General features: G+C 47.7%; 1 long non-coding RNA gene across 3 annotated transcripts; it reads right to left on the bottom strand.

The window, feature by feature from the left end:
• Window positions 1-722: 722 nt before the first annotated feature.
• On the bottom strand, window positions 723-19,785 carry LOC101907539 (uncharacterized). Of its 3 annotated transcripts, XR_003036530.2 has the most exons (4): window positions 19,683-19,785; window positions 19,233-19,320; window positions 12,410-12,545; window positions 723-6,846 (listed from the first exon to the last, which is right to left on the bottom strand). It is a non-coding gene; the product is annotated as an uncharacterized lncRNA (long non-coding RNA). The 3 variants fall into 3 exon arrangements; XR_009495778.1 differs by lacking the exons at window positions 723-6,846; window positions 12,410-12,545 and adding an exon at window positions 16,737-17,181 and having other exon boundaries at window positions 19,621-19,785; XR_003036532.2 differs by lacking the exons at window positions 723-6,846; window positions 12,410-12,545 and adding an exon at window positions 16,740-17,181.
• Window positions 19,786-22,658: the final 2,873 nt, after the last annotated feature.

Here is a 22,658-nt window from a genome sequence, read left to right as displayed (position 1 = left end):
CCTCAGATATGCAGATGACACCACCCTTATGGCAGAAAGTGAAGAGGAACTCAAAAGCCTCTTGATGAAAGTGAAAGTGGAGAGTGAAAAAGTTGGCTTAAAGCTCAACATTCAGAAAACGAAGATCATGGCATCCGGTCCCACCACTTCATGGGAAATAGATGGGGAAACAGTGGAAACAGTGTCAGACTTTATTTTTCTGGGCTCCAAAATCACTACAGATGGTGACTGCAGCCATGAAATTAAAAGATGCTTACTCCTTGGAAGGAAAGTTATGACCAATCTAGATAGCATATTCAAAAGCAGAGACATTACTTTTCCAACAAAGGTTCATCTAGTCAAGGCTATGGTTTTTCCTGTGGTCATGTATGGATGTGAGAGTTGGACTGTGAAGAAGGCTGAGTGCGGAAGAATTGATGCTTTTGAAGTGTGGTGTTGGAGAAGACTCTTGAGAGTCCCTTGGACTGCAAGGAGATCCAACCAGTCCATTCTGAAGGAGATCAGCCCTGGGATTTCTTTGGAAGGAATGATGCTAAAGCTGAAACTCCAGTACTTTGGCCACCTCATGCGAAGAGCTGATTCATTGGAAAAGACCCTGATGCTGGGAGGGATTGGGGGCAGGAGGAGAAGGGGACAACAGAGGATGAGATGGCTGGATGGCATCACTGACTCGATGGACGTGAGTCTGAGTGAACTCCGGGAGTTGGTGATGGACAGGGAGGCCTGGCGTGCTGCAATTCATGGGGTCGCAAAGAGTCGGACATGACTGAGCGACTGATCTGATCTGCTCTGATCTGCTACTGAGTCACTGGGGAGAGAGGGGCAGGGAGACCTCAGATGAGGGTGCTGTGCCCCTGTTACTGCTGCCCCTGCAGCTTCCTGGAGCTGGGGGTCTGTGTGCAGGTCTGAGAGCAGCCAGAGAAGAAAGGATTAATGCCAGGATAGTAGCCATCAGAAAGGGCAAGAAACAACTTTGCTAGATTTAGCAAATTGAAGTACAGAATTCTCAGTTAATTTCAGGAAAAAAAAATAATAATTTTTAGTATAAGTATATCCCAAATGTTGCATGGGATATACTTATACTATATATATATATATATATTTTTTTTTTTTTTTTTTTAACTGAAATCCTAATGTAACTGGATGTCCTGCATTTAATCTGGCAACCCTTCCTGGTAGGTCTGCAGCTCACCCTCCACCTAGCGTCCCAGCCCACCCCTAGCCCTGCTGTTCTCTTCCTTCTTTCCTCCTCTTCTGGCCCGTCCTCCTCCTGTCGTTCTTCCCCAGCAATACAATAGAGGATCTGACAGTAGGTCCCAAGTCACTGAAGCTCATTCATCAGTGATATATTCTTTTCCCTCCGTGTGCATGTTTACTTCTTTGTGGCTTCCAAAGCTTAAAGACTTTATTCCCTGCTCAAATCACCCCAAGCAACGTACAAGCAAAGAGGGGAAATACAAGGACAACTGCTTTAACAATTCAAGCCGCCCCTTCTGAAGCGCTGGAGAGCATAAGCGCTCTGCACCAGGCCCCCTACTTTGACGGCACCTCCCTGGAGAAACCCAGTTCACAGCCTCCACATCCAGTTTTTGCCACCCAAGCCCAAGCCACTCAGCAGCTTTCATCTGGGGAGCAGAGAGAAATAAAAAACACTGGGAACAGGAGGCCGAGACAAAGCATCCAGCTACTGCAGAGTGAGATCCAGGATCGTTGCAACTGCATTTATGTGAGTGTCAGAGTTCACACATGGGGTAACAAGTGGTAGGTGGTATTGGGGAAAACTTATGATCATGGAGGTTGATGACAGATACTGGTGACCTAAGCTAATAGGAAAAGTTAAATGGGTTTGGCTGTGTTGAAATACCACTGATTACATTTTGGTGAGCCTTCTGCCTTGGATGCCTAATTACCACATGGTGCCATGATACTTATGTATATCATTTTATATGCCTTAAATTAATGTTGTTAAATTAACTTTGTTATTAACTTTGTAATTTGATTAGAACAGGAGACCCAGCCTGTATTGAACTGCAGGATGGATATCTACTGCTCTGAGAAATTCAGGGCAGCTACGGATTGAGTCACAGTGAGAAGGCCCCATCCACGGCTCCCAGTAACTCTCCACTTTCTGGGTGCATGTGTACCCTGGGTCTCCTGACTCGCTTCTAACAGAAGGGATGGGGTGTCACTTCTGAGACTGGGTGGAATATGCCTGTGCCTTCTGCCCTTTTAGTCATCTCTCACCCTCTCTTGTTCTGGAAAAGCCAGTTGCCACGTCATGAGATGCCCTGCAGAGAGGCCCACACAGCAGGGACCTTGTGGAGGCCTCTGGCCAACAGCCACAGGGAACCTGAGACTTGGCAACAGCAGGGGAGTGAACTTTGAAAATGATCTGCCCCCAGGTGAGCCTTGAGATGTAGACAGACCTGGTGGAAATTTCATACAATCTTGTGAAAAGCTCCAAGCCAAAGGCATCCTGAGCACAGAAACTGAGATAATAATTTTTAGTAACAAAAATTCATTAATAATAACTGCTTCCCTCGTGGCTCAGTGCTAAAGAAACCTCATGCAATGCAGGAGATGAGGGTTCAGTCCCTGAGTTGGGAAGATACCCTGAAAAAGGAGGAAATAGCTACCCACTCCACCATTCTTGCCTGGAGAATCCCAAGGACAGAGGAGCCTAGTGGGCTACAGTCCGTGGGGTTGCAAAGAGTCAGACAAGATTTAACAACTAAACAACAAGTTCAGTTCAGTCGCTCAGTCGTGTCCGACTCTTTGCAACCCCATGAATCCAGGCCTCCCTGGTGTCTTTGCAACACCAGGCCTCCCTGTCCATCACCAACTCCCGGAGTTCACTCAGACTCACGTCCATCGAGTCAGTGATGCCATCCAGCCATCTCATCCTCTGTTGTCCCCTTCTCCTCCTGCCCCCAATCCCTCCCAGCATCAGAGTCTTTTCCAATGAGTCAACGCTTCACATGAGGTGGCCAAAGTACTGGAGTTTCAGGCAATGGCACCCCACTCCAGTACTCTTGCCTGGAAAATCCCATGGACGGAGGAGCCTGGTAGACTGCAGTCCATGGGGTCGCTAAGAGTCAGACACGACTGAACGACTTCACTTTCTCTTTTCACTTTCATGCATTGGAGAAGGAAATGGCAACCCACTCCAGTGTTCTTGCCTGGAGAATCCCAGGGACGGGGAAGCCTGGTGGGCTGCCGTCTATGGGGTCACACAGAGTCAGACATGACTGAAGTGACTTAGCATAGCATAGCATATCATTCCTTCCAAAGAAATCCCAGGACTGATCTCCTTCAGAATGGACTGGTTGGATCTCCTTGCAGTCCAGGGACTCTCAAGAGTCTTCTCCAACACCACAGTTCAAAAGCATCAATTCTTCGGTGCTCAGCTTTCATCACAGTCCAACTCTCACATCCATACATGACCACAGGAAAAACCATAGCCTTGACTAGATGGACCTTTGTTGGAAAAGTAATGTCTCTGCTTTTGAATATGCTATCTAGGTTGGTCATAACTTTTCTTCCAAGGAGTAAGCGTCTTTTAATTTCATGGCTGCAGTCACCATCTGCAGTGATTTTGGAGCCCAGAAAAATAAAGTCTGACACTGTTTCCACTGTTTCCCCATCTATTTGCCATGAAGTGATGGGACCAGATGCCATGATCTTAGTTTTCTGAATGTTGAGTTTTAAGCCAACTTTTTCACTCTCCTCTTTCACCTTCAACTAAACAACAAAGCAAACAACAAAATAATAAATGTGGGTTGTTTTGCACCGCTCAACTCTTGGGTAATTTGCAGCAACAGGTAAAAGAATACAGTCACTCCCTGAGGACTGCACTTGTGTGGTACTTCACTGAGAGCTGAAGGTGTGACCACTCTGCAGTGCAGACCCCCCCACACACACCAACAGCTGAGGAGGCTCCAGTGTGCATGGTGATGGCGGGTGGGGGCTGGGAAGGCAGACAGACCTGGAAACTGGCGGTTTGCTGCGCCCACATTGCCAGGTTCTCGGGAGCTCTAGAAATGCTCCTGCGGGTCACTGAACTTTATTGAAATCCTGCTGTCATAACCCTGATTCCTGTTTACAAACTGAATACCCAATCGCCCATGGAGCCCGGGAACTGTTTGGCCTTTGCCTTTGATTTACATTCGTGACTAGGTTCCAGGCCACTTCTGCCCGAGACTCCCCAGATATAGACTCTTGAGGGAGGGACGCCCCTTATTCAAGGCTCTTGGTCTCTTGCCTCCAAGTCTCCCAATTGCAACCTCAGCTGTGTGATGCTGGAGGCAGCTCCTCAGAGGGTAGCCTGGCTTTGTCTGCGGCGCCAGGCCCGGCGAGTTGGAGAAGACTCTTGAGAGTCCCTTGGACTGCAAGGAGATCCAACCAGTCCATTCTGAAGGAGATCAGCCCTGGGATTTCTTTGAAGGAATGATACTAAAGCTGAAACTCCAGTACTTTGGCCACCTCATGCGAAGAGTTGACTCATTGGAAAAGACTCTGATGCTGGGGGGGATTGGCGGCAGGAGGAGAAGGGTACGACAGAGGATGAGATGGCTGGATGGCATCACTGACTCGATGGACGTGAGTCTGGGTGGACTCCGGGAGTTGGTGATGGACAGGGAGGCCTGGCGTGCTGGTATTCATGGGGTCGCAAAGAGTCGGACACGACTGAGCGACTGAACTGAACTGAGAGGGCGCCGCAGGGCTGGAGGCAGCTCCTCAGACCGTAACCCGGCTTTGTCGGCGGCGCCGGGCCCGGCCCACAGGGGGCGGTAGAGGGCGCCGCAGGCCGGGGGCGGCGGGGCTGCTCCCTCCGCTTCCCTACCCAGGGACTGAATCCGGTTTGCCGTTTCCTCGACCCTGACCCTGGCAGAGTCAGCTTCATGGGGCCCCGCAGAGGCAGCAGCACCCCCTCTCCCCGCCCCGGAGACTGGAGTCCCAGCGCCGGAACCCGTCGTCGAGTTTCTAAATTGGCATCATTTCAGTCTCTCCCTTATTTCTCGAGCACCCCCAGCCTAAGAGGCGGCTGCCTCGCAGATGCTGCCTCTGCTACCCTTCGAGTTCTCTGGGGCCTCTGCAGTTACCTCCTCAACAAGCCTTCCGCCTACATCGTCTCTCTTGGAAAAGCAAGCCGCCGTGATTTCTGTCTCCTGTGTGGACCCTGGCGGACACGGCCCTTCGCGTCCACACCTGGCCTCAGGCCTGCTCAGCGTCTCCTCTCCGGACCGGCACGCCCAACCCTCCACGGGAAGCCTGCTGTCTCTGTGCCCCAGGCTCCTGCGTCTCCTCACCCCCGGCCCAGCCCTGCCCTCGGGGGAGGTGAGGACCGCAGACAAGCCAACCCCAGAGCCGGGGACAAAGAGGGCTGAGGCAGGGGGGAGTCAGCGCAGAGAGGCGGCAGCCCAGCGCTGGCAGTGCTGTGCCCGGTGTGTCCAGCCTCAGTGGGAACCACAGGGGCTGCGGAGAGCAGGGGACAATAGGCAGCAAGCGCTGGCCACCCATCTGGGAGACAGTTCAGTCGCTCAGTCGTGTCCGACTCTTTGCGACCCCATGAATCACAGCACGCCAGGCCTCCCTGTCCATCACCAACTCCCGGAGTCCACCCAAACCCATGTCCACTGTGTCAGTGATGCCATCCAACCATCTCATCCTCTGTCGTCCCCTTCTCCTCCTGCCCTCAATCTTTCCCAGCATCAGGGTTTTTTCAAATGAATCAGCTCTTTGCATCAGGTGGCCAAAGTTAGGGAGTTTTCAGCTTCAGCATCAGTTCTTCCAGTGCACACCCAGGACTTATCTCCTTAGGATGGACTGGTTGGCTCTCCTTGCAGTCCAAGGGACTCTCAAGAGTCTTCTCCAACACCACAGTTCAAAAACATCAATTCTTCGGTGCTCAGCTTTCATCACAGTCCAACTCTCACATCCATACATGACCACTGGAAAAACCATAGCCTTGACTAGACGGACCCTTGTTGGCAAAGTAATGTCTCTGCTTTTTAATATGCTATCTAGGTTGGTCATAACTTTTCTTCCAAGGAGTAAGCGTCTTTTACTTTCATGACTGCAGTCACCATCTGCAGTGATTTTGGAGCCCAGAAAAATAAAGTCTGACACTGTTTCCACTGTTTCTTCATCTATTTGCCATGAAGTGACAGGACCAGATGCCATGATCTTAGTTTTCTGAATGTTGAGCTTTAAGCCAACTTTTTCACTCTCCTCTTTCACTTTCATCAAGAGGCTCTGTAGTTCTTCTTCACTTTCTGCCATAAGGGTGGTGTCATCTGCATATCTGTGGTTATTGATATTTCTCCTGGCAATCTTGATTCCAGCTTGTGCTTCCTCCAGCCCAGCGTTTCTCATGATGTACTCTGCATATAAGTTTAATAAGCAGGGAGACCAGTTCAGTTCAGTCGCTCAGTCGTGTCCGACTCTTTGCCACCCCATGAATCGCAGCACGCCAGGCCTTCCTGTCCATCACCAACTCCCAGAGTTCACTCACACTCACGTCCATCGAGTCAGTGATGCCATCCAGCCATCTCATCCTCTGTCGTCCCCTTCTCCTTCTGCCCCCAATCCCTCCCAGCATCAGAGTCTTTTCCAGTGAGTCAACGCTTCACATGAGGTGGCCAAAGTACTGGAGTTTCAGCTTTAGGAGACAGTGGGGGACCTCAACTCGTGGGCTGCTCACTGGTTTTACCTGCTGCAGGGGCACCTCCATGGTCGGCTCTCTCCTTTCTTTAAAGGGCAGTGTTACAAGCCTCCCCAATGTTTTATGATACTTTTGTATGAGTTGGGGACCCATCCATAACGCGATTGCTTAGGAGGGGCGGCCTGAAAGGGAAAACGCGAAACTGTTCGTCGTTCAGTCGAATCTGAATATAAACTCAAATTGAGATGTAAAACGTTCTATCAGGCAATGACTAAGGCTGATTTCAGTATTTAAACAGCTGATGCAGTGAACTGGTTACACGGGCAGTGCATAATCTGAGTGCTTGAAAGGGCGGGGGAAAGGAGCCCCACAGGAAGCCGTGTGCCCAGGCTGGGTTCTTCGGAAGCGCACACTTAGGCATAGTTCGGAGTTCACGGTGTTCACCGGAAGTCAGCCCCTGGGAGGGAAAGGAGAAACAGGATGGCGGAGGAAGAAACTGTCCTGTGACGCAGACCCGCCAGAACCTCAGCCAGGTCTGGAGTGTTGCCCACCAGAGTGTCCGGCCTTGAGTCAGAATGGCTGGGTGCTTAATACCCAGCCCGTTGGTCCCAGGATGTGGGCTGGTGGGGAAGGGCGTGACCACCAGCACGGCTGACCCTGCAGGGGCTGATGGCTGGAGGCGGGCTGCCCGCTGTGCCCCTGCAGCTGGGCAGCGGGTCCCTCTTTGAAGGGGAACTGAGCCTCTCTGTCGCCCACCGTATAGTCGCCAGAGCCCGGGGGCGGAGGATCCCTGATGGAGGCTGGACCCACCCTCGGTCTGAACAGGGGTGCTGGAGCCGGGCTCCTGACGGGGATTCGGCAGGAAACAAACACCTGGCCTTGCCCTCCCTTCTGTTTACAATGTCTGACTAGTGACTGCAACCATGAGATTAAAAGACGCTCGCTCCTTGGAAGAAAAGCTCTGACCAACCTAGACAGCACATGAAAAAGCAAGGACACATTACTGAGAAGGTCCATATAGTCAAAGTTACGGTTTTTCCAGTGGTCATGTATGGATGTGAGAGTTGGACTATAAAGAAAGCTGAGCACTGAAGAATGGATGCTTTTGAACTGTGGTGTTGGAGAAGACTCTGGAGAGTCCCTTGGACTGCAAGGAGATCCAACCAGTCCATCCCAAAGGAGATCAGTCCTGAATATTCATTGGCAGGACTGACGCTGAAGCTGAAACTCCAATACTTTGACCATCTGATGTGAAGAACCAATTCAGTGGAAAAGACCCTGATGCTGGGAAAGACTGAATGCCGGAGGAGAAGGGGACGACAGATGGATGGGTGGCATCACCGACTCAATGGCCATGAGTTTGAGCGAGCTCCGGGAGTTGGTGATGGATGGGGAGGCCTGCCTGGCATGCTGGAGTCCATGGGGTCACAAAGAGTCAAACACGACTGAGCAACTGAACTGACTGAGTGGCTCCCAGAGGTCAGACCTGATCAGAAATAACCACGAGCTAGAGAAATCCAGCCTGCAGCTGTGAGTGCCGTGAGCTGAGTCAGGGAAGGGAAAGGACCCTGCAAGCAAACAAAGCCAGGAAATCCTCTCAGCAACTCTCCTGACTTTCTTTCCAGAGCATCAAGGCTTAGAACCAGGGCTTACTGACTGCCAGCCACCAACGCCCCAGCCTGTGTGCTCCCCGTGGGTCAGGCCACCTTGACTCACTGAGAAAAACTTCAGGAACGAAAGCCTCAGCCCCTCAGCTGCCGGGAGTGCTGGTGACCCCTTAGGGGATGGTGATCACTGAGAGCCATTGTGCCCAAGGGCGTACCCCTTTCTGTGGTTCGTGCATGTGTGCCAAGTCACCTCAGTCTGTCCAACTCTGCAACCCTGTGAACTGTAGCCCACCAGGCTTTTCTGTCCATGGAATTCTCTTAAGAATACTGGAGTGGGTTGCCATGCCCTCCTCCAGCGGATCTTCCCAACCCAGGGATTGAACTCACGTCTCTTATATCTCCTGCATTGGCAGGGGGTTCTTTACCACTAGCACCCCCTGGGAAGCCCAAGCTGACAGGGGTGAGGAGTCTGCCATCTGGCCAATTATTTACAGTGTTAAACTGTGTGTCTCCACCCACTCAAGAGCAGGGAGTTTGGTTTTGTTCATAGCTGTATGTACACATTGCCGTGTTAACACACAGTGTGATTTCAGATAAATTTGTTAGTGAATTCATTCACTGAGCGCTAAGCCTATGCCAGGCACTGATGACATAACCCAGAGGAGCCTATGGTGCGTTCCTAGGACAGACTCCTCTCCCATATCCTCTGCTGTAACTCTTCCCTGAAGTACCCAGATAATAGTATCTCACGCATATATCCTGAGTTTTCCAGGTGCTAAAAGCCACCACCAAATGGAAGAAATTAAGCTTGATGATCAAGAAACTGCTTGATGATCATAAGCACGTAGCCCTCAGACCTACTGATGCCTCAAGATTGATAATGTTAACCCAACAGCCCTGTTACCACACCATCAGCCAATCAGAGAGCTGTGCATGAGCTGATCGCAGGCCCTGGGAGGCCCCTCCCTTTCCTGGCTTTTAAAAGTGCTTCGCGGAACCCCTTTGAGGAGTTTGGGTTTTCGAGGACAGTCTCCCCGGCTCCTCGCTTGGCCCTGCAATGACATTTCTCTGCTCCAAGCTCCAGTGTTCGGTATTTCAGTTTGTTTGGCCTCACTGTGCGTCAGGCACATGAACTTGTGTTTAGTCGCAATGATGCTTTCAGAAATTCTGATCTATGGGGAAATTAGACCAGTTGAAACATACTGGTAACACAGTGCAGCAAGTGGTCAAGTGACGTGAGCTGCTTGCTCTGCCCGGGCAGAGCTTCATTGAGAAGGAGATAAGGGACTGCTCCCCAGGGAGGAGCCAGGCAAAGAGGCCCGGCACTGAGTGAACCCCAGGATGACCTGAGCAGGCAGGCCGGTGATCGTAGAGGTCTCTAGGACATCAGGGTCAGGAGGACAACGAGACGGGGGAGGCCAGGCAAGCCCTAAGATCCCGCACCACCACTTCCGGAAACTTGTCAGAACGTGAGCATGAATGTGCCAAGTCTCACACAGGAGGCAGATCACTGCCACGTCGCGTCTGCCACGTCGGGTACAGTGGCAGGAAACAAGGAGTAATGTCCATGTCGATCAAGAGGGAGACAGCCGAGTCAATAAAGCAACTTCCGTACTGTGGAACTGCAGCTTTCAGAGGGAGTTGCGTCGGTCTGTACGCACCAACTTGGAAAGAGTGTACATAATACATTAGAGGGGAAGGGAGATTATATACTGATACCCATTGCATTCAAGTATGTGCACACATTTGTTTATATAAACAGAAAAAGTCATCTGGAAGGAAGCAGACAGTTGGGACTGTGGAAGTGGAACAGACAAGGGGAGGCTATCACTTTGGGGTATTATATGAATCTGTTAAAACCAGCATGGATTAACTTTTAAATCAAGGGGGAAAATATATAAAAGAAAGTCCAGGGAGCTTGTGGTCACTGGGCATCAGGGACAAGCTGAAGGTGCACAAGACCAGGTCAGGATAATTGATCAAAACAGGTCACAGGGGTTAAAGCGAACGAGAGGCAGAAATCAGGGAGGTGAGCTAGTTCAAGAGCAGGGCAGGGCGGTGGGGAGGGGCAGAAACCCAGGAGACCTGCGTCCAGGAGACGCACTGCTGACCTCTGCAGGGACCCACTTCCCGAAGCCTCGCGTGTGCAGTAGGCCTCGGAGGGTGAGGGTGTTCTCAAAAGGAGGTCAAGCCTTCTAGCTCTCTCTAAGCCAGCCCCCCTCCATCCACCCCGAGGAAAAAGAAGATGGACGGCTTCTGCTGTTTCTCACCAGCTCCTTACACCAAAAAAAAGGCCTTTCTATTTTGCTCCTTGCAGGACCCCTCAGAGCCTTATTTTTTTTTAAGTATTTATTTATGTATTTTGGCTGCACTGGGTCTTAGGTGAAATACACAGAATCTTCGATCTTTGTTGCAGTGTGTGGGATGTTTTTTAGTTGCAGTGTACAGATCTCCAGTTGCAGCATATGGATGGAGTCTAGTTCCCTGACCAGGGATCAAACCCCGGCCCCCTGCATTGGGAGTGTGGAGTCTTAGCCACTGGACCACCAGGGAAGTCCTGTCTTAGAGCCTTTAGCAAGCTTATTGTTTGCCTTGTGAGTGTCTAAGGCATGCCACGTGCAGTATTTCCAAAAAGGATCTAACACAGGGCACTCCTGCGTTAGGTGATAGATTTTACTTACCGCCAAGTTTTCATTACATGAGTATTATGTGGGTGCTTTCTCCTTGTCAACAACCCCAGTCCATCTTCCTGGAGGGAAAGGCCACGTGGAAAGAGAGGGCCTGCGGGAGAAGCCACGTGCCAAAGGCCTGTGGTGCCCAGCCTGAGAGTGGGGCCGTCCTAACCCTGCAGCCCAGCCCAGCGAGTGCAGCCCCCAAGAGAGCCAGCTGGTTCTAGTGGGACAGAGACCCAGCGAATCGCAATTTTTGTGTCAAGCCACTAAGTTTTGGGGTGATGTGTCATGCAGCCGCAGATAACTAATACTCGCCTATCCTATCCCCAGTGTCAATCTGCTCCACTTGCAAGGAAAAAAACCTCAAAATGTGTTCATATCATTACTTTGTTTTTAATAGTGCCATCAACTATCTTTTTTTTTTTTGCAATCCCTTTTAGCTTTTTGAGTAGTTTCTGAGCTTTATAAACATAGATCCACACTCCATGTATTGTAGTGAGAATGGAATTGTGGAAAACTCACCCAGTGAAATATTACAGCGTGAAGTAAACATTGCCACACACAATACCAAGGAAGGATGAAGCTTGGAGGCACAGTTATTGTATTGAAAACATCACCTTGCAGAAAACTAAAATACGGATCATTCATCTTTTTATATGGTTCTTGGCCATTTCTTCTTGAGTTTCTGCTACATTTCTTTTATCCATTTTTCTTTGGGATTGTCTTTTTCTTCTTAATTTGTTGGAATTCTTTATAAATTTTAAGAAGTGTCCCCCAAGATTGGAGTACTAGAAATTACTTGAATCTTGAGAAACATTTCTAAAGATAGAGTTTAAAATGACCAAACCAAACCAACCAATAAAAAAACACTCTGGAAGATATTGGAAAAAAGAACAAATAAAATTAACGTGTTACACCACCTCTTTAACTTCTTAGCTGAAAATCCCAAGACTCAGAGACCCAGTAGAAATTTGCCAGGAAGAGGCTATTTACATAAATCCACAATGTACAGAGGTTCTATTTCATATTTTCTTTCTACCAAAAGGAAATGCATCATTAAACTTGAGATATGACCCCCTTTTAAACATTTGCTGGATAGACCAATGAATTACTGTTCTTTCCAGTAGTGAATTTATATAGCACTAAGGGAAGATAAACTCCTTTAACCCCTGTAGAGTCACATTTCTTTCGCTTGGGTCACTTGATAGGGCCATTATAGACTCAGATGACGCGCGGGACTCTGTTTAATATCTGGCAATTTTCTTGTGCCTCTTCACTTATTAAAAGAATGTATCCATTAGCAGTCATTAGTACATTCTGTCAAGATGGGAGCTAAATTCTCCTTCACGGCTTAAGAGAATGCTTTTTCAAGAGAAATAATGGACTTAATTGCTCAGTGAAATAGTTATTGCTTTCTTTGTCATAACCTCTCCCTCCTCCCCGCAGTGGAATCAGACACTGCTTACCCCGGTCAAAGATCCAGGCCGTTTCCTCGCTGCCCTGTGAGTCAGCCCTTGCTCCAGCCTATGGCCTCTCTGGTGGCAGGCTGCTGTCCCCAGGAATAAGCAGAGTTCCTCACCCATCACAGGGAGGGGCCAAGGCCTGGAGAAAGAGGAGTAAGGCACTCACTGAGCAAGCGGCTTCGTTTGGAGGGACTCTGTTTTAGCAACAAGCCGCATAACATGTTAGAGAAATGATCACCTGTCCTGGGACTCCACGCTGACATTAATCTCCTTTTTGACCTTTCATTTGAAACATATGCTCTGTGGAAAATGTGGTTCACAGGAGGGAGCTTGTAGGAGTGTGTGTGTGTGTGTGTGTGTGATTAAAAAGAGTTTTCTGTGTCACTTATTTATATGAAACCTTAAAGTTTATATAGTGAAAAGCTTCTACCTCTTAAATACAATATCTCTCTCCAGGCTTTGTCTTATTCTTACTCCTTTCCTCACAGGTCAGTCCACCCTCAGGGACATTTATAATTGGCACCCACATCAGCTAAAACATCTTCAGGTGAAAATAATAAAATACTAACTCACAGAGACAAGGGACATTTAATAAACCTAAGTGTCACAAGAAGTCTGCTGCTGCTGCTGCTAAGTCTCTTCAGTCGTGTCCGACTCCGTGCGACCCCATAGACGGCAGCCCACCAGGCTCCCCCGTCCCTGGGATTCTCCTGGCAAGCACAAGAAGTCTAGATGTTGGCAAATGCAGACTTTGTTCAGCAGATCAACAAGGGCACCAGCGCCCGAAGTTCTTACTGTCTTTCTGCTTTGTCACCCTCAGAGTGTCAGCCACACCCTTCAAGGTGCTGCTCCAACAGTTTCCATTCTCTCCTGGGAGGTCACTATCAGGAAGGAAGGAGATGAAGGCAGAACAGCCCTTCTCCTCATGGAGAAAATCCTTCCCAGGAATCCATGAGTCTCACTGGCTAGAGTTGGATCGTGTGGCTCACCCCTGGGCCAATCAGAGGCAAGTGAGGTACCATGTCTGGACTCAGGCCGATCATGATTTTTCCTCTCGATCTGGGCCCTGGCAACCAAACACAGGCAGGATTCTACTCAGAAAGGAGGAGGAAGAGCTGTTGAGGGGGAGACAGCTCCCAGATCCTTATTTCCAGCCCTGACAGTTCTGTCATCTGATTGCACCTTTCCAGCTATCTGGACTACCTACTTCAATGTTCTGTTGCCTCAAACACAGTCTGTCAGGGGAAATTCCTTTTCCCGTCTAATAGGTGGCTCCTTTTTCTGCATTTCTCAACTTTTCCAGTGGTAGTTTCATCCATCCATCCATCATGGAGGTTGCAACCCTGAGAGTCATGTATTTTTTTAACTTTTTTTGTTTTAAGAGCTGAAGTTCCAGTACTTTGGCCACCTGATGCTAAGGGTCAACTCACTGGAAAAGATCCTGATGCGGGGAAAGACTGAAGGCAAAAGGAGAAGGGGATGGCAGAGGGTGAGATGGCTAGAGAGCATCACCGACTTGATGGACACGAATTTGAGCAAACTCTTGGAGATCATGAAGGACAGAGGAGCCTGGTGTGCTGCAGTCCATGGGTTTGCAGGGTCAGACATGACTTAGCAACTGAACGACAACAGCTTATTTATTTATTTGGCTCTGCTGCTTGGCATGTGGAATATTAGTTCCCCAACCAGGGACTGAACCCATGCCCCCTGCAGGACTGCCAGGGAAGTCCCCAGCATCATTTCTGATGCCCTTTCGGTCTGGACTGCCTTATCCAGTTGGTCTCCAGAGCAGTAGAATCTTCATCCCATGCTGGCTCACCACCCCCACCATCTCCACCACCTGTCAGTCACCTGTTCCGGATGCGCATGGACCACTTCATTTCACCCGCAATGGGCGCCAGCCTCCAGGGCCATGTGCTCTGCAAGCAGACCCACCTTCCTAAAAAAAAGCCTGCAGCCCTCATCCCTCCTGGTCTAGAATGAGGCTCCCGTGTTCCTACAGGAGGAAAACCCATAGTACTTAGTTTAGGTTTTAAGATCGTCTAAACACTATCTTTTAAAAAGGATTCCCCGTTATTTTCTGCTCCAGCCACACTAGTTGAGTCATTGTTCCCTGAAGTATGTTTTAATGCCTTCCCATTACGACATCATTCGCCAAGATAAGACCTTTCTGCTTTCTCTGTCTTTTCTGAATCCTACCTGGTCAACTCCTGTCTCACTGCTGAAATCTCCTTAAAATATCCTAGGCTTCAGTGAACATTTTCTCCTCTGAAATCCTACCTGCTAGTGGAAATATGAGTCAATTTTTAAGAAGAAATTTCAGGATTAAATAATTAGGCAAGAATAATTCTCTTATGGCCATATTACCAGTGCTTTGTAATATGCCATAATAATGCTTACATGGTAAATAATGATACAATACCCATTGTTCAATATTGAAGAAATTTTTAAAAAATATTCCATTCTGATTATTAAACTTCAGAAAGTTTGGAATTTTTTCAAAAGATTAAAGTATTAGTACTATAAAACAAGACTGCATCAGATTCTTCAAAAGGCTGCTAGTGAATCTATGCAATTTGATGTCATCTATCAGTGGAAAGACCATTCATTCATTCATTCACAGTCAGAAGATTGCAATTTTATTGCCTGACAACTGTCACCAGAATTCTTGGCAGGAGAACTCTCTATATTTAGGAGAATATCTTGACAAATTGCTTGAGGATAGAGGGTGAGATTCAGAAAGAATCTGACGACACTGTGTGTATCCGACACCACGCTCATGTCCAGGGAAGTGGAGGATTTAGCCTCCTCACCATTTCCTCAAAAAGAAATGCCAAGCCATTTAAAGAAAAATGGCAACGTTACCAAGACAGAGCATTATGTAGAAAATCAGAAGACACACAGAACTCTTTTCTGTTCACATAGTTTACAAGAACTATAGCAAAAGAGCAGAGGCCTCGAAATTGCTCCCAAACTTAGGTGAAGGCGGCCCTGGTACTAAGTCACCCACAGAGCTTCTCTGAAGGAGTTTGTGCAGGTGTGGCTTTTGGTGGGTATCTAGGATTGTTCTATTTACTCTGGCTGTGCCACTTAAGGCTTTGTCAGAACTCTCTGAACTTGTCTCTTCCTTTGGGACATAGAAGTGGGAAGCCAACGCCACACCCAAGCCTGTCTGTGTTTTATTTTCTAGATGCACATACACACTTATGTTTCTTTTCCAGAAGACTGAGTTCTCATTTCTCAATTCACGTTTCTTTGGTAACATTGCCTACATTTGTAGTGATGCTTTTGGTTGCAAGTAAAAGAAAACTGCTTTTCAATCAGCTTATACCCTAAAGGAGACTGATGTGTTCATGTAGCTGAAACAGTCCAGATGCTGGGTGGCCATCAGGTCTGGTTCCACAAGTCCCCAATCTGCTTCTCTGTGATTTCCTTGTCCCCTGCCTCTTTTGTGGGCTGATTGCACACTCAGGCTGACAGCAAGGTGACTGGTGCATTTCCTGACCTTGCAGCCTGGCCACAACAACGTCCATTAGAAGAATCATCTCATCCAGCAGCTCCACTCTTAAGATCAGAAACCCTCCTGACCAGAAACCCCTACCAAACCTTCCATTTCATCTCACTGGTCAGAATTTGGTCACATGACCACTTCTAAACCAATCTCCTTGGCCTGAGGAATGCCACATGCTGATTATCTAAGATCTAGATTCTGAAACTAATCTCTGGGGCAAGGGGGCAGGATTACTCATGGACCAATCAAACCCCCGTGCAACTGCAGGTGGAGTTAGCTTCTGTAAACCTCGGGCAGGTGGGGGGGTGGGGGGCAGAGTATCTTTGAGCAAACGAAACAAGGGTGCTCCCAGAACGAGGCGAGAGGGAACGGACGCTGAATCGGCATCTTCAGAGTTTGTTCTGTACAAAACTGTAGAATGCCCACTTCAGCCTGGGGATCTGAACCGGATACGGCGGCGTCTGGTAACCAAAGGCCCGAATGTTCACAGAGTTCAAGTCTGCTAGATCTTTATCTAACAACGTCTAAAAATGTCCACACGGAAATGAGAAACATGTAAATAATTGCAGCTCTGTGGGTGACTGTACCGCAGCATACGTGAAGCCAGTTGTTCCCACTCCACATGGGAGACTAATCAGCTTAATTACATGGCAAAAAACAACTCAGGAACCAAAACTGCCCCAGGGTTTCATCAGAGGCAAATAATAGAAGCTGACAAATACACTTTTTCCAAACAGAAAAAATAGGTAAAATCTTGGAAAGGACCTATCAGCAGTAAAGTGGTCTTTAATTGCTTTCTTTAAAAGGAGCTGGTAAATACACTCTTTTCAGATAGAAAAATAGATGAAATGTTGTAAAAAAAATCAGAGACGGCAGTTTTTAATTGCTAATCATTAGTATCCATTTTTATTCCTCCACCAAGCTTACATTCAGAATTTTCTTAATGCTTTCAAAAGACTGTCGGTTCCGTGGCAGTGGTGGGCAGCCTGTGAATCCCTTCCTGCTTTAAGCTCAAATTGACTTGGAAGTACAGTTGACCCATTCTTCCAACAAAACAGCTATTGAGGGCCTCTGAGGTACCAGGCTGCCCTGTGCCTGTCGCATCATCACGTGGTCAGCCAGCTGCCTCCCTCCCCTGTCAGAGGAAGGGGGCTCCTTGGAAGCCATCATCCGATGTCCCCTGTGACATTAGGCCTTCTTCTGAGCTGCCTTGACCCTTCCTCTGATGTCTGTTCAGATGGGTCACTGACTTATTGGGCTCCCCCTGCCAAGAAAGAGCTGCATAGAGTGCGATGTGGGAAGAGAAGACAGAAATCACTAACAGAGCTCTCACTCCAGAGACCCTGGCAGCCTTCCTGGAGATGGAGCTCCACCAGGAAAGAAAGCAGGACACACACAGATCGGAGAGCTGGAAACCTGAGACCCAGAGGGTAGGCAGGACAGGAGGGAAATGTGTCTTTCAATCCCAGGTTAACTCGGAATGCATCTGGGATGAGAACAGCTCCTGCTGCTAAGTCGCTTCAGTCGTGTCCGACTCTATGCAACCCCATAGACGGCAGCCCACCAGGCTCCCCTGTCCCTGGGATTCTCCAGGCAAGAACACTGGAGTGGGTTGCCATTTCCTTCTCCAATGCGTGAAAGGGAAAAGGGAAAGTGAAGTTGCTCAGTCGTGTCTGACTCTTCTCGACCCCATGGACTGCAGCCCACCAGGCTCCTCCGTCCCTGGGATTCTCCAGGCAAGAGTGCTGGAGAAGGGAGGCTGCACCAATAGAGAACAATGGGAATGAATGAGGGGAGTAAAGGCTCTGGAAATTAGAGACAGAAGTAGGCCTGGTGAGCAAACGAAAGGGCAAATAGCCTGTGTCTCAAAAGCAGGGGTGTGATGTATATGTGTGTGTGACTGTGTGTGTGTGTGTGTGTGCCTATTACTGTGTATCTGTGTGTGCGTAAGAATGAAGTTACACTCAGTGCTCTGTGTAGTCTAAGTAGGAAGCAAATCCCAAAAAAGAGATGGTGGTGGTGGTGTAGTTGCTAAGTTGTGTCTGACTCTTGCAACCCCGTGGACTGTAGCCCTCCAGGCTCCTCTGTCCATGGGATTCTCCAGGCAACAATACTGGAGTGGGAGCCATTTCCTTCTCCAGGGGATCTTCCCAACCCAGGGATCGAACCCAGGTCTCCTGCATTGCAGGCGGATTCGTTACCGACTGAGCTACAAGGGAAGCCGCCCACAAAAAAAGGGGGGGCTGGATATATGTGAACATAAAGCTGATTCACTTTACTGTACAGCAGGAAGTAACACAACATTGTAAAACAACTATACTGCGAGAAAAATTAATCTAAAAGCAGAATGAAGTTCCAAAGCTCACCCCTTAACAGAGACAAGATCGGCAGGATCTGACCACACGTGCCTCTGCAGAAAGTTGGAAATGGTCCACACAGGTTTTCCACCCGAGGTTTTCCAATCCTTTTGGACATAAAGTCCTCTATTCTGATGGCAAAAATAACTGGCCACCTGTCCTCTTCTGCTGTTTATCAATATCTGCGGATTGGGAACATACGTGATACCCGCGGAGCCCCCACTGCACTCACGGGCCTTGCTAAGGTAAGAGAGGGCTGCTTACGCGGACCTCTTCGGCAATGGTGCTCCTTCTCAGGGTGGCCTCAGCCCCAGAGCAGGACAGATGGCCCATGGAAGAGAGCTGGGGCTGGGGCTCCGTCCTCGAGTGAGTCCCTCAGGTGGGCACCTTGGCGAGAGGAGAGCGGATGCCCCCATTCTGAGGCCCCGAGGACCGAAAAGCGCTGAGGGCTCAGGAAGACTTCATCATGAGATGGTGTTTGGGTCACAACACCAGCATGCAGGTGCATCTGAAAAATAGTCATCCTGTGCTTCACAGACAAAGCTTTGGGCACTGAAAAGGATTTGGATACTTCTTGCCATGACTGCCCCTCCCCAAGGCTCTGTGGTCCACAGCAGGGGGTTCAGACCACCCCAACTTCTGTCTAAGGGCCACCAGGGGCATTATTCAGGGGGGCACCCCACACTCAGTTCACAGCTGCAGACCAAGAGGGTGAACCGGAGAGAGAAGGAAGGCAGACTTAGCACTTTGCCCCAGCAAACAGATCACAGGACTTCGTGCTAAATGAATCCCTTCACATTTTGTTCACACATTTTTGTGTGTCTGTGGAAAACATGCCAACACATGAATAATCTTAACATAAAATTCTGAGTTATTAATATCCTTTAACTATAGCCATGAGTTAACTTATTCACTCAAGCATTCCAGCACAACCAAAATGTACCACTTTAAAAGCTACCTGGAGGTATTGTTTTCCACGCAAAGGGCACAGATTCCATAGACGAGCACTCCAACTTTGTCCCGTCACTCCCACATCCAGCCAGGCCCTGGGGTCAAGGAAATAGGAAAATAAGCCTTGATATCTGTTACCTGTTCTCTTGAGCCTTCACGATACTTTGTCACAAGGCCTTTTATACTGTATAAGGTATTCATTTTAAGGCTTTTATTAAACCACAAACCATAAACTGCAGAATAACTTTTGAGAGTTAAGAGGAAGTTTTGTTTTCACAATAAACTTACAAGTTAACAGAGCGAGTATTATATCTTTGCCTGATGAATAGATTGAGGATAGAGGGACAGAGATGATACTCTCAAAGTATTAGGGGAACGAGTCCGTGAAAAGGTACCTCCGCTGCATGAAGCCGCTTTATACAGGGCGAGTCTCATTCACAAGTACCGGAGTTCTCACCTTTTTAGTTGAAGACAGCTTCCTGCGGCGTCCAGTAGACTTCACCTCGCACCCGTCCTATATGTAACAGTTTGCACCTGCTAAGCCCCGACTCCCCAGCCACCCCTCCCCACCCCCTCCCCATGGCAACCGCCGGAATGTGCTCTGTGTCTGTGAGTCTGTTCCCGCCTCACGCAACAGTCCCCTTGTGTCGTATTTTAGATTCCCCACATGAGTAATATCATATGATATTTGTCTTTCTATGACTTACTTCGTATAGTATGATGATAAAGAATGAGTAATGCCACTGCAGCTGATTTCCAGCTCTGAATGCAGACTTGGGAAGAGATGTATCAATAGCACAAAATTATTTGCTGTTTGTACCATAAAACGTAGTAGAATAACTGGGAAGTGAAGGATTTTGAGCTTTTGTTGAAACTGTTTTTGAATATAATTTATTTAATTGTGAGTGTATATAATTTGATTTTTAATAATTTGTTATTGTTCAGTCACTAGGTCGTGTCTGATTCTTTGTGACCCCATGGACTGCAGCACACCAGGCTTCCTTGTCCTTCACTATCTCCCAGAGTTTGCTCAAACTCATGTCCATTGAGTCGATGATGCCATCCAACCATCTCATCCTTTATTGTCTCCTTCTCCTCCTGCCTTCAATCTTTCCCAGCATCAGGGTCTTTTCCAGTGAGTCAGTTCTTTGCATCAGGTGTCCAAAGTATTGGAGCTTCAGCTTTAGTATCAGTCCTTCCAATGGTTGATTTCCTTTAGGATTGACTGGCTTGATCTCCTTGTAGTCCAAGGGACTCTCAAGAGTCTTTTCAGCACCACAGTTCAAAAGCATCAATTCTTTGGTGCTTCACCTTCTTCATGGTCCAACTCTCACAACCATGACTACTGGAAAAACCATAGCTTTGACATACCTTTGTCGGCAAAGTAATGTCTTTGCTTTTTAATATGCTGTCTAGGTTAGTCAAAGCTTTTCTTCCGAGGAGCAAGCATCTTTTTAATTTCATGGCTGCAGTTACCATCTGCAGTGATTTTGGAGCCCCAAATAATAGTCTGTCACTGTTTCCTTTTTTTCCCCAACTATTTGCCATGAAGTGATAGGACTGGCTGCCATGATCTTAGTTTTCTGAATGTTGAGTTTTAAGCCAAATTCATTTTCCTCTTTCACTTTCATCAAAAGGCTCTTTAGCTTCTCTTCACTTTCTGCCATTAAAGTGGTATCATCTGCATATCTGAGGTTGTTGATATTTCTCCCAGAACTCTTGATTCCAGCTTGTGCTTCATCCAGCCTGGCAATCTGCAAGATGTAATCTGCATGTAAGTTAAATGAGCAGGGAGACAACATACACGTCTTTACATACTCCTTTCCCAACTTGGAACCAGTCTGTTGTTCTATGTCCAGTTCTAACTGTTGCTTCTTGACCTGCATACAGGTTTCTCAGGAGGCAGATAAGGTGGTCTGGAAAATTCTCTTTAAGAATCTTCCACAATTTATTGTGATCCATACAGTCAAAGGCGTTAGCATAGTCAATGAAGCAGAAGTAGATGTTTTTCTGGAATTCTCTTGCTTTTTTATGATCCAGTGGATGTTGGCAATTTGATCTCTGGTTCCACTGCCTGAAGTCCAGTGCCCACTCCGGACTTAGATGATGTGAAATAAATTGCTCTAGTTATTTTGAGTAAGCCCGTTTGACTCTGTTTTCTGTGAATTTCATTGGAAAGAGTTCTGTCTAAAAGGCCAAACAAAAGTCCCTATAGCAACTCAGCAGCACACCTAGAAACCAGGCTTGTTTTTACTAACATCTAGTATTTAACTCGGAGAAGGCAATGGCACCCCACTCCAGTGCTCTTGCCTGGAAAATCCCATGGATGGAGGAGCCTGGTAGGCTGCAGTCCATGAGGTTGCTAAGAGTCGGACACGACTGAGCGAATTCACTTTCACTTTCCTCTGCCTTTTATAAATCCAGCTTGAACATCTGGAAGTTAGTTCACGTACTGTTGAAGCCTAGCTTGAAGGATTTTGAGCATTACCTTGCTAACATGTGAAATGAGTGCAACTGTGCAGTAGTTTGAATTTTCTTTGACATTGGCCTTCTTTGGGATTGGAATGAAACCGATCTTTTCCAGTCCTGTGGCCACTGCTGAGTTTTTCCAAATTTGCTGGCATACTGAATGCATCTTTTAGGATTTAAAATATATCACCTGGAATTCCATCACCTCCACTAGCTTTGTTCGTAGTGATGCTTTCTAAGACCCACTTGACTTCACACCCCAGGATATCTGGTTCTGGGTCTGTGACAACACTATTGTAGTTATCTGGGCCATTAAGACCTTTTTTGGTACAATTCTTCTGTGTATTCTTGTCACCTCTTCTTAATCTCTTCTGCTTCTGTTAGGAACTTACTAATTCTGTCCTTTATTATACCCATCTTTGCATTAAATGTTCCCTCTTATCTCTTACTTTGAAGAGAGGTCTCTGGTCTTTCCCAGTCTATTATTTTCCTCTATTTCTTTGCATTGTTCACTTAAGAAGTCTCAGTTCACCGGGTTTACCAAATTCCTGAAAATATAACAACTGTCTCTTACCAATCTGTGGGAACCAACACTGCATGTCACTGACCCAAGCTCTCCTTTCAAGTTCTTTGAAATTTAAAACAAAATAAAATATTATCCCCTACCCAGGGCACATAACTACTTGTAGGCCTTAATAGCCCTCTCCCAAACCAACACACACATTTTGAGAATTTTTAGATTGTGCAGGGGAAGACATAGCCATCTGTGGCTAAACTCAAAGTCCTCGAGCCAGTGGGACAAGGATTGTTGATACAGTTAAGGTACAAGGTGACGGAACATTGTTCATACAAACTTCCTGAAGCACAGAACAAAGACAATCCATCCTCCTGTTGCAGAGAAAGGGAGTATTTTTTGGTCTGGATTATTCAGCTTGGCTATTGACCAAATTCAACCAAATAATTA

Source organism: Bos taurus, chromosome 1 (assembly GCF_002263795.3).
Source record: "Bos taurus isolate L1 Dominette 01449 registration number 42190680 breed Hereford chromosome 1, ARS-UCD2.0, whole genome shotgun sequence".
Classification (NCBI taxonomy): domain Eukaryota; kingdom Metazoa; phylum Chordata; class Mammalia; order Artiodactyla; family Bovidae; genus Bos; species Bos taurus.
This window is presented reverse-complemented; position numbering and strand designations above follow the sequence as displayed.